This window comes from Canis lupus, chromosome 24 (genome assembly GCF_011100685.1).
Source record: "Canis lupus familiaris isolate Mischka breed German Shepherd chromosome 24, alternate assembly UU_Cfam_GSD_1.0, whole genome shotgun sequence".
Lineage (NCBI taxonomy): Eukaryota > Metazoa > Chordata > Mammalia > Carnivora > Canidae > Canis > Canis lupus.
In genome coordinates this window covers 30,522,438-30,534,724 of record NC_049245.1, presented here as the reverse complement: position 1 = coordinate 30,534,724, position 12,287 = coordinate 30,522,438, and the positions used below count along the sequence as shown (strand labels likewise).

At 42.5% G+C, this 12,287-nt stretch overlaps 1 non-coding gene across 20 annotated transcripts in view; it reads right to left on the bottom strand.

Annotated features, from left to right (window-relative positions):
• The window catches only part of LOC119865668, a 235,930-nt gene that overhangs the window by 110,565 nt on the left and 113,078 nt on the right, over positions 1–12,287 (bottom strand). For 2 of the 20 annotated variants that reach the window (XR_005377869.1, XR_005377879.1), the window contains exon 4: positions 715–865. The exons of the other annotated variants lie outside the window; for them this stretch is intronic. This is a non-coding gene — a transcript (uncharacterized LOC119865668). The remainder of the gene's footprint in view (positions 1–714; positions 866–12,287) is intronic. 20 annotated transcript variants of the gene reach the window in all.

Below are 12,287 nucleotides of genomic sequence, written 5' to 3'. Positions count from 1 at the left end.
TCCTGTAGAGTCAAGACTAACATATAGGTCTCTAACATGGAGACATAGGTGCCTCTAAATAGAACAGAAGTAACATAAGAATTGGGTGAGTCCAGACAACGGGTTACATGGGAAGAGGAACTAAGTATAGTTTCTGAAGCAAGAATGAAGATTTTAGAACAGATATTATGGATTAAAATATAAGCCAGAATATCAAAGAAGAAAAAAAAATGAGCAGAAACTGGAGGACAGAGCTATTGTCCCTATTTAGCATGAAATGTGAAATGTAGACAGACAAGCTATATTTTCAAACAGCCAGGGTGGATATAAAACAGACAATTGGTGAATGTCTATTATATTTACACAACCGAAATAAATTATGGAAAGGAATATAATCTTCCATTCGCTCATCCCTCCCCTCAAAATCCCCTTTCCCCCAAAATTATATACCTAATAACTGCAAACAAATCAAAGCTCTATGTACAGGATGGAAATTACACATATGTCATCTCAAGACCCACCCCTCACTTCTGTCTATCATCTTGGGCCACTCCCCACCCCCTTTCTGAGCTCAGCCCTTTCAGCTGTAAAACGAGAATTATAATACCTATGTCACAGGGCTTTTTAGATTGAATTACATATAAAGTCTCTCGCACACAGAATCATTCAGTAAGTGTTCATTTGCTTCATCAGAAGCCCTCGTGAGCCTAATGAGGGTAAAGGAGGGATGCTTACTTAACAATTTGGACCAAAGTGGCTCTGGTGAGCTGACGTGCATTCTTGATTTCATTACATGCCAAAAGATAAAAATGAACAGTCCTCTGATGGCACCCCAGCCCTCGCAGCTGCTTCTCTGCTGAGGGATTTACGTTCTGCGTGATTAGGCCTGAAATGGACAGGAAGCTTTATTGTGCTAGGCTGGCAGGGCGTGGAGGAGCAAATTGATAAAGACGCCTGGGTCAGTGGCAAGCTGGGTGGTTCTTAATTTATAGGAACACATCGAGAACCATTATTCAGCCCCCTCCTTTCTACTCCCATCTCTCCACCTCTCCTACTAGACCCTTCTCTGCCCCTCTTTGCCAAATGATGACTTATTTATGCGAGGGAAGAGGATTTACTGATAAGGATGAGACATCAGCCAACCCACAGCCAGTAAATTCCCAGAGAAACATCTGGTCATTTGACTTAAGACAGCAAACATTTACCGAACTCTGTCTGCCACGTGCAAAGACAGCAGTTTTGTGGGAGACACACAGGTTAGACCAAGTCTCAGCTCCTTGGGCATGCAACCTCTCTGAGCCTCAGTTACCTCCTTAGAGAAAAATGGGAATAATGCTAGCTCTTGTCTCACAGATAGCAAATGCTCAATGGAAAGTAGCATTCATCAATACTGTCCACCTAGGTTTCCAGACTCCGAACCTTGGCATTTTCCTTAAAAACCCTTCCCATTGACCAAACCAAGGCTATAGCTGCCAGGTTTACAGAAAATATCCCACCCCTCTCAGGACAACTTTGCTATTTCACTTCTTCTCTGGACTTTTGCTTCAGGGAAGGAGGAAGATATGGGAAAAACAGGGCACTAACATTCATTTAGAAACTCCTTTGGGCCAAAATGGCAGTCGTTTTCAGCCATTCCTCCTAATAGCCTCCTAGCAGGTTCCTTGCCTTCAATCCTCCATATCAGCCAAGATATTTTTCAAACATAATTCTGATTTTATTGTGGCCTGATTAAGATCTTCAAGAACTTTTTATTGGCTGTCACATGAAGGCCATAGTCTTTGGTCTGGCAGCCAAGAGTTTTCATGATCTGGTATCAAGTGACCCAGGTCCCAGGTGAACATCTAACCACTCTTCACCACCAACTCCATAATCCACCTAGATTGCTTGCATTCCCAACAATCCATCCTCATATCTTCCATGCTTTTATTCATGCACATTTTTATTGACATTGCATTGACTGTACATATTAATCTGAGAAGAATGGACTACTTTAAGCTATTGACTGACTCTTCTCATTCAGGACCACAATATGTCTCTTCACTGATTCTGGCCATTCTTCATGCCTTTTAGGAAAGTTTTTATAATTGCCTTCATATAAATCTGGCATATTTCAAGTTAATCTCAAAGAATGTTATCTTTTCTGTCATTGTTGCTGTTATGAATGAGGTCCTTTTATATATATTTTCTAATTACGTGTTTCTGATCAATAGGAATGCTATTTTTTCATGTTCATCTTGTGCTCAGTTGCCTTATTGAACGCTCTCATTAGCATCAACAGCTTTTAGCTGAATTTCTTAAGAAAACAGCCATGTCATCTATAAATCATGACTTTGAGTTTAAACAAACATGGTAAGTTTATGATAGGGATATTGAGGTACTTCACAAAATACAGGAGCTCAGGAACAAGCAGAATCAGTTTCAAATGCCATGAGAATTCTCTCTTTCCATCTGTCCTTAATGCTGAAACTAAATTTAATATTGTCATGTTTATTTTTTTTAAGATTTTATTTATTTATTCATGAGATACACAGAGAGAGGCAGAGACACAGGCAGAGGGAGAAGCAGGCTCCCTGCAAGAAGCCTGATATGGGACTCAATCCCAAGACCCCAGGATCATGCCGAGCCAAAGGCAGATACTCAACCACTGAGCCACCCAGGTGCCCCATATTAATTCATTTTCGAATGAATTGAGGTATACAATCTTTTCCTTGTTGGTTTGCTTCAATCATTTTATGCACTAATTCAAAAATTCTTCATGTTATAAAAATACCTATCTACACATACTTAGCTAAGGGTTAAAGACATTTTTCAAAATTGTTTGAAACTCAAACAATATAAAATAAATTTGCTTTTTCCCCCTCAATACTGCGAGATGCATGTTGTACATATAGCTATCATCTATTTTTTCTTGTATTTTTAAAAAAATAATATAGAGGAAAATTAGATCTTTTTTGGTGTACAGTTCTAGGAGTTTCAACAGATATAGATTTGCATAACCACCACCATAGTCAGGCTACAGAGCAATTCCAAACAATTCCTTTGTACTGTCTCTTCTTAGTCAATATTTGCTCCCACCCCCAGCTCCTGGCAATCCCTGATCTGTTTTCCATCACTGAAATTGTGCCTTTTCAAAATGTTATATAAATTAATTCATACAAATCATGACATTTTTAATCTTCCTTTCTAATAGTTGAATCTCTCTTTTTTTCTTGTCTTACTGCTTTGGCTAAGATGCCATTGGATTTTGTTGGTTTATCTGTACTTCCCTAACTAGACTTTGAGATTCCAAAGAGTAGGGATGGTATCTCTTTCAGTACCTAGTGCGATTCTCAGCCAATGTAGGTGCTCACCACATGTTTGTGGACTAATACATCAAGGTATTATTGTCAATGGGTGGGTTTTCTGTGGGCCCACCATGCAAGCTTCTCACAACACCAAAATTCTTTTCCAAGAAAGGGGTACCTTCTAGTACCTAGCTGGGTCATAGTCCTGGAAAGAAGTCCCCAGGCCCATTTTCATTAATTAACTTGTCAAGACCAAAGGGGAAAATCCCACTTATTATATGCTCACTGTGCCACGTGGAGCTGTCAGCCTCTAAGTAGAATTAATTAGCTAATGTGGGTTTCAAATTTGCAAAACAAGGAGCTCTGCCTGTGTGCTTATTTGGTGTTAATTATCATGGAAACCTGTTTCAAACCAGAGACTCACTCAAAGCACGGAGGCTCTCCTTCCCACGCAGGATCCAGGAGATAACCTGTGTGATGCTATCTGACAATAAATAGGGCTCTCTTTGTTATAGCAACATCTTGGGAAGAAGAGAACTCATGGCTTCCTGGAGAGTTTTATTAATGCTTCCCTCTTAAGAGAACTTTTGTGGAGAATTCAGGATATTCTGGGCAATTCAAGACTGGAGTTCTAACTTCAACAGGCAAATGGAAATAAAATTAGAAAGGGGTGGGTCTGGAACCAGATGCCCCCATTAAGTGAAGCAGCAAGAAGGGCACCCCAACCACTGTCCATTGGAGGGATCTCTATCCTTCCTCCTAGACTATGTGGAATAACTGCTTCTTATACTTGCCCCCAAAATGAATATACTAACCTTCTTGAGAGAGATTTGCTACATTTCACACAAAGATATTCTAGGAGAAAATATGTATTAGAAGTTCATCTCCTAATACATATTCTGATCTAGTGCTGGCCTTCCACAATGTGTGGGTTTTTCCCCTTTCTTTCATAGCCATTGATGGATCTGGATCCATCTACCTATCCAGACCACAAGCCAGAGCAGGAATCAGAGTTCACATTGGTGCTGGTTGGGTGGCCTGCAGTTCTAATTTCCACAGCTGAGACAAGTCCTATTTTATCTTTCCTGTAAAATGCTGCTGCCCCTAGCTCACTGGTTAGTCAGGGCTGGCAATAGAGTTGGTCCCTTAAAAAATGTGCTGAGGATAGGTCAATGATTGATGACAATAATTTCAGAATCAAAGATTTACTTCTACCCTAACCTCAGCACCATGAAAAAAGAGTAAGACATTTAAAAGATAAATTAAAAAGTTAAAATGATTTTTAAAAATCAGGTCCTCTATTGGCCAGACTTAGATAAAAGTGAGCTAGACAATAAAGCGGGGGAAGGAAGGAAGCTCGTTTTTTCTTCTCTCAGCAAACCTATTTCCTTCCCTTAGGCTAGGTCCTACCTAATCTGGATTGATTCAAACTGGGACTAAATCTGCAGGCAGGAGCCCCAAGAGAAGATTAAAGCATACATAGTAACATGCATTGAAATCACCAGGATTTGATATTGAACTGAAGATACTGTTTTGGTAGGTCTAGGGTGGGTCTGACTTTGTTTGTAAAGAGCTCCCAGGTGATGGCAATGCCATAGACCACACTTTGAGTAGCAATGTGTATTTCCTTTTGTTGCTGTAAGAAATTACCACAAATTTAGTGGTACAACAGAACTCTATCTCCTACAATTAATGCAGGTCAGAAGTCTGAAAACAGGTCTAACAGGGTTAAAATCAAGGTGTCAGCCAGGCTCTCTTGCTTCTGCAGGCCCCAGGAGAGAGTCCCTTGCCTCTTTCAGCTTCCTTGGCTTGAGGTCCTTCCAACAATAGTAGCTTCCATCCTCACATCACCTTCTCTGAATGTGATCCTCCTGCCTCCTGCCTCCTTTTATAAAAGCCCTTGTGATGACACTGGGCCCACCTGGATAACCCAGGATTATCTCCCCATCTCAAGATCCTTAATTTAATCATATCAACAAAGTACCTTTTGCCACGTAAGGCAACATGCACAGATTCCAGGGATTAGGTCATGGACATCCTGAGGGGTAGAGAGGTGTCATTTTTCTGTCTACCAGGGATTAATGAATGTGAAGGAAATGTTAAAGGATGTGGTGGTGAGGTGGTTAACATTTAGAATTGGTTTGGGCTCTCAAAATGACTAGGGGCTGCAAAGAGGCAACATTTGGAGTTCCTGAGATTTGGGCACAAGGGTGGGCAGGCTGTGATAGCTGTAAGGGAGTCTGAAAGCAGGTACTGGGGTTTGGCTGAAATTAAGACAGGACTTCAGGAGACTGCAAGAGAGCTCAGGTAGGGGCTAGTACAGACCAGCTCTGGAAGTGACAGAAGCTTAACTTGCTTGCTCCACATCTCTGAGAACAGAGAATTGAAAAAGCTCTTGGCTTCTGTCCCTCACTATCCCATCTCCCAGCAGACCTGCTTCTCCAGCCCTAATTATGACCAGCAAAGAGGAACTAGTTGGCAAACTGCAAGTGACAGGAGCCTTGAAGGAAAAGTGACCATATCAACTCAGAGTTCCTAATGGCCAAGAAAAGGTTGGACACATACCCTGAAAGTTAAAGCAGCTTTCAGAAAGTCCAGATAAAGATTAGCATAGGCTGTGACAGAGAAGATGGGCAGTTCTCAGAGCCCCAGTCTGATCATTTGTGGCTCTGGAGAGAGCGATAGAGCATATGCATAGATAGGGATTTCCCCTAGGTGGCTTGGGTTTTTGAAGGTTGGGCACAAATGAAAACTTGTCATATCACCAAGCGGTGGCTGATATGAGGGTGATACTGACTGGAAAAACGGATGGGGAAGCTAAAGCCCCAAAAAGCCAGGACTGCAAAAAAAAAAAAAAAAAAAAAAAAAAAGCGAAAGCCAAGAGAAGCTTTCACAGTTTGGTTTGGAAAAGCAAGATCAAGCAAGAGAAGAGGTCTGAGCTTGAGTCTTGTGGGGGACATTCTCTGCTTACCCACCCCTGCCCCCAACTCTCTACCCTGCCATGAATCTCTAGAGAATGATCTCTATGGGCTCTGTCACCACTCTTCCTCTCTGGTTTTGGCTGGTTATGACCAATGGGAGACACAGGCAGGAGATAAAGGGGTAGAAGTAAAGAAAAGTTAAGGTGCTTTCTTTCCAGCTCCCTCCCTGCTGCACCAGAGTGGGCCAAGGCCACAGCCTCGGGCAGATAGCCCTCTCCTGCAGATCTAGCGCTCTCCTGGTACTGGCAACTGCGTCCACTGAAGAACTTCTGTGTTCCACCAGCTTGGCCTGTCCCTTCATCCGAGTCTCTTCAGTGGTTTCTCTGAGGGTCCTCCTCCCTCTGTACCCCAGCACAGCACTTGTAACCTACCTTGCTCCCTGTCTATGAGCACCACCCTCCTTCTTGCCCCATTACTGCCCCTCCTCCTCCTCTGAGGTGCTCAAGCTCTCTGCAAGGCACTCCCTTCCCTCCACTGTGCGCACAGTTGGTTCTCCGGGTGCCCGTGTTCATGCACAATATGTCTACAAACTGGGACTCATTAAAAAGGAAACAAGTTATATTCAAAGCATGGAAATTTCCCCCAGCTGGAGAATTTGGCAAAGATTAACTTCTTTTTGGGAAAACTTGAAGCAAAGATTCTTCTAATTTTATAATTCCATTTTGCTTTGTCATAGTCTGTTCGGGTCTCTGGGGCACAATTTGCTACAATTATCTACAAGGGGAAATTATCCTAACATAGTCCTGAAAACCAGCAGTCATGTCAACCACTGGAATGAAGGCTCTGGTTCCACACATATAGCTCATCATTTTCTCTCCAAAACAGCTCCTCCTCCTGTATCCATGATTGGCTCCATCCACCCAGTAACCTAAATGAGAAACCTGTGGATCACCTAGACTCTTAAGAGTCCTCACTCTCCCTCATCCCCCATAGCTGATGACTCACCAAGTCCTGTCAAGTATAACTATATAAAAATCTCTTGCATCTCAACCTTCTTCTCCTGTCCATTTCTCCCACCCACTTCAGGCCCCCATCTATCAGTTCTCTCTTAGATTACTGGAACTGCTTCTTACCTGTTTCCTGACTCTACGTGTCCTACATACACCCTCCAAAACCAGCCACCACAGTTAAAATCCCTCAAACTGCTCCAAACACTCAATACCCACCCTCTCCTCCAGAACCTATGGTGCCTCCCCATGATCCAGAAAAAAAAAAAAAAAAAAAAAAAGACCCAAACTTGGAACACGCTCTTTGTCTTGTTGCCTGATCAGAAACTCAAAATTGGTAATGATAATAAAACAACCCCTGGCTAACCCCTGGCTGTTGTGCCACGCTCTGTGCAAGAATATTACATGGAATATCTCAAGTCTCAACCCAGTGAAGTCAACCTATTTGAAGGTCTCTAACCATTCCTGGACTTCCAAAAACTTCCAGTAGGTTGAGCTCTGAGGTATCCCAAAACTCAAATTAGGAATGTTACTTAATTGTCAGAGAAAATCCAGGTCCCTTTCAAGAGGACCATGAAAATGCAGAATAATGTGGGGGTAGATATCTTAAAGCAATTAGCTAAAAACAAAGACAAACCATTATGTAAACACACAACTGTTTAGTTTCCTGCAGATTGCAGTGAAGATACTGAGAACAAGCAGAAGGAATCGAATCCAATTTTTTTTCTGCCTCTTCTCCCAGTTCATTCTAATTCTCTTAGAAAATTAGGCTTCCATATGGTTAATATTAGGTCTCTGTAGCATTAAGAATCTGCAGCCTTAGCTCGTTAATACTCATTAACAGGAAAGGCTCATAATAATAACCCTTCGCATCTGTGCGGCCCTTTATGGTTTTAGAACCATGCCATATGCAGGATCTCATTAATTGCCTTTAATCCATGGGATATAGGGTCCAGCTAAAGGCGTTCATTGATGGAGGAGAAGGATACCCTCAATTCAGGGACCATGAGAAAGGATGAGAAGAGCAAGGGGTGTCTGAGGTATAAGGAGATGTGGGGGCTAAATCAGTTCAGTATAAGGCTCTGATTTACATAATATTTTTAAGAAGAAATGCTGGCAGTGGGACACCTGGTGACTTGGTTAAGGGTCTGCCTTTAGCTCAGGTCATGACTCCAGGGTCCTGGAATTGAGCCGTGTGTGTGTGTGTGTGTGTGTGTGTGTGTGTGTGTGTGTGTGTGTGTTGGGGGGGGAGGGGATGGTCTCTACTCAGCGGGATGTCTGCTTTTTCCCCCTCTGCCCTTCCCTCCCTGCTTGAGCTCTCTCTTCTCTCCTTCTCAAATAAATAAATAAAAATCTTTTTTTAAAAAAGGAAGAAAGAAGTGCTGTCAGTGCTGCTTGCTAGAGAAAAATAAAGGACCAGAAATGGATTTAAGAGAGGGCTGCCCAGAACAGACCTGGCTTTAATAAGCAGAGGAGAGTTAACTTATAATTAGCACATCAGAGTCTGGCCCATCCAAGACTAAGCTTGGCTTCTTTTGCAACAATGTGCTTGAAAGATCATGCATTCTCTGGCTGGGTAAATACCATTCTTGCCTTGGCCTTTATTTTCACCATAAACCAAAAGTGACCAAGGTGGCCACCCACACTCACACATGACACGGCATGATATAAGGATGTTTCAAGTACTAGCTCCAGAATCTCCGTGACTTGTGCTCAGCTCCTTTGAAAACCCTTCCACTTGCAATATAAAAAATCGTTGAAAGGGATTAAAGGGGAAAGGAGAGAAAATGAGTGGGAAATATCAGAGAGGGAGACAAAACATGAGAGACTTCTAACTCTGGGAAACAAATAAGGGGTAGTGGAAGGGGAGGTGGGCGGGGGGTTGGGGTGACTGGGTGACGACGGGCACTGAGGGGGGCACTTGACGGGATGAGCACTGGGTGTTATGCTTTATGTTGGCAAATTGAATTCCAATAAAAAATATACCAAAAAAAGGAAAAAAAAGAAAACCCTTCCACTTACAAGTCACACCAGCTCTTATAAGTTTGAGTTTCCTTATATGTAGAAAAAAATAGGTAATACTCCTTACTTCATAACGTGGTTGTTAAAAATCAAATAATCCAAATGACAATCTGACAAGCAGCAAATCCTCACCAAAATTTTACTATTATTATGACTGTTATCGCTATTAAGTACACAGATTTCTGTGGACACTAGACTTTGAGCCACAAAAGAACAGGGATCATAGGTAATCTCTGCATCCATTTAATGGGCCAGTGGAGTACAACCCCAGAGCACTGCTGCAAGGATGAGATGGGTTAATCCAAGTCACATGATTTAACAGTGTCCATTGTGTAGTAAGGACACGATCATTACTGGTTCTTATTGCTAATAGTCTGTTAATATGTATGACCTTGAAAAATGTCTAAACTCATGAGAAATGTCCCTTTTATATATTTGGGGAGCCCAAGTTCAGGGAGTCCACACGAGTTCATGTAGCAGACAAGGATCAGAGCCCAAGTCAAGAAAGAGGGCTCTCTGCCTGATTCTATCTCTACTCTACGACGCAACTCCAGGCAGCTCACTTTGCTCTCTGGGCCTCTTTTGCTACCACCTGTTAACTGAAAATAGACTGAGAAGCTCCTTGAGGACCTCCCAACCTGAGATAGTACACCACGGGGCAGGAGCTATATATGGGCTTCAGTGGGCCTTTTAGTGCTGGGGGTGTATGAACCCAGAAAACATAATGAATCCTGTAACCTGTGCAAAATGTAAGTGATCTGGTCTGAACTGGAAAGTTCTAAGGATTACATGAACTGAGAGATGTGTGGGCCAATGACAGGTAATAAAAACTATTTATTCCTTTTCTCCCTATTCCCTAACATGCTATGGTTCTAGAGTCTGTGGTCCTAAAACAGGATTGGGCAAATCACGAATCTAAGAAAATATTACAAGAAGATCCAATGTGTTACCACATTGGGGTGAGTAGTTTTAACAACTTCTCCACTGAGATTGCCTTCCTTTGGGTGCATTCTATAGGGAGTAGCCACACAAGACTCCCCTCTGAGAAATATGGGCAGGCAGAGACCTTGGGCCACCTGTGGATGGCTGAACCGAGAGCCAAGGTTTTTCTAAGAAGTTCTGCATAGCTCCAGGCATTGAATTACCAGGCCTGAGGTTCTTAGCTATGGATTGAGGGCTTGTTTCTGTATGTAGCAGTTAATTTAATGTGCCACCTTAACAGGACCATAGGATGTCCACAAATTTGGTGAAACATTCTGGCGTGTCTATGAGGATGTTTTTGGATGAGATTAACATTTGAATCAAGTAGATTAAGTAAAGCAAATTGCCCTCTCCAGTGTGTGTGTGTGTGGGGGGGGGGGCCCTCATTCAATCAACCAAAAGTTTAGAACAGAAAGGCTGATGTTTCCTCAAATAAGAGGAATTTCTTCCTGCCCACCTTGAGCTGGGGAACATTGGGTCTTTTCCTGCATTCAGACTGAAACAGTCTCTGTCTCTTCTTAGGTTTCCAGTCTGCTGGCCTTCGGACCAGGATTACAGCACCAGCCCTCCAGAGCTACAGACTACAGACTTTAGGACTTCTCAGCCACCATAATGATGTGAGCTAATTCCTTCTAATAAATCTGCCTATCCTATTGGTTTTATTTCTCTGTAGAACTCTAATATGCTGGGTCATCTCCTGAGCTACAACTAGAGTGGAATAATCATCCCATCAATGATGCCCAACTTGATTATTGGCTGAGCTATCACTGTCAATCAATACCTCCTGAGAGAGAGCCTACTGACCCAGCGCCAGGCCTTGGATCCTCTACTAGGGAATCTTGGATAAGTCCATGCAGCAGGAAGGAAGGGAAGTTCTCTGGACCAGTGGTTCTCAAAATGTGGCCCCCCAGATGGGCAGTATCAGTGTCACCTGGGAACTTGTTAAAAATGTAAATGCTCAGCCTCAGCCTGAGATCCTGTGCATCAGAAATCCTAGAAGGAAAGCCTCCCAGTCCAGCTAATTGTGATGCACTCAAGTCTAAGAACATGGCTCCATAAAATTTGGTGATGAGGAGAGAGGCTATATGCATTAAATTGAGGCAGCTGGAGCAATGGAGTTCAGAAGCCTGGGTTCAAGTCCTGACCCTATTACTCATTATCCATGGGACCTTGGCAAATGATTTAATCTCCGTAAGCCTCCGTCTCCTCGTGTTCAAATGGGCATAATAACATCTTTCTAGGTGCTCTTACTTCCTCAGAGTTACAATACCTCCTAGGGTATGAGAAGTTAACTTGCACAAAGTAATAACATGGCCTCTGCACAGAGTCCTACTGCTCAAATTTTTACTGTCCCTTCCCATCTGGCCAAATAATTCTCTTCATATTTCCCTGAAAAGGTCCTGTTCTTTCTCATCTTTGCAGTTTTCTCATGCTGTTCACTTTTTGTCGGTGCTTCTCATATTTAAATAGAGTATATGAATTACCTAGATGTCATATTAAAATGCATATTTTAATTCCTTACATCTGATTTGGGAGCAGAGATTTTGCATTTCTAATAAGTTCTCAAATGTTGCCAATGCTTCTGGTCCATGGACCATACTTTGTGTTGTAAAGGTCTAACCAACATAGCACCTGATTTCCATCTGATAAGTTCTACTTGCCTTTCATTGCCCAGCCCTAATGCTACAACTTCCCAAGCCACTGAAAATAGATTAAAGTATGGGTTGGAGAACAGAAAATATTGGGGGCAGAAAGAGTCTTTAGGGAAGAAAATGTATCAATTTCCTGGCCGGCGGTGGTCAGCTCTCCAAGTAGGGAAGATGGCAGGAGGAAGCACTTAGGAAGACACATGATTGAGAAATTAGAGTAAAGGTCTTGGGCTTATTGATGAAAGAGTTGTAGAAAACCAGCCAGAGCAGATGATATTCATTGAATCAGAGACCAACAGAGGAGGAACAGGTGAGTAGAGAAGGAATCAGTAATCAGCTTGGGTATGGACCCTGGGTTGGGACGCCTATAGATCATCCAATTGCAGATGCCCTGTAGGCATTTAGATACTTGGGTCTGGAGCTCAGCAGAGAGGTTTGTGCTAA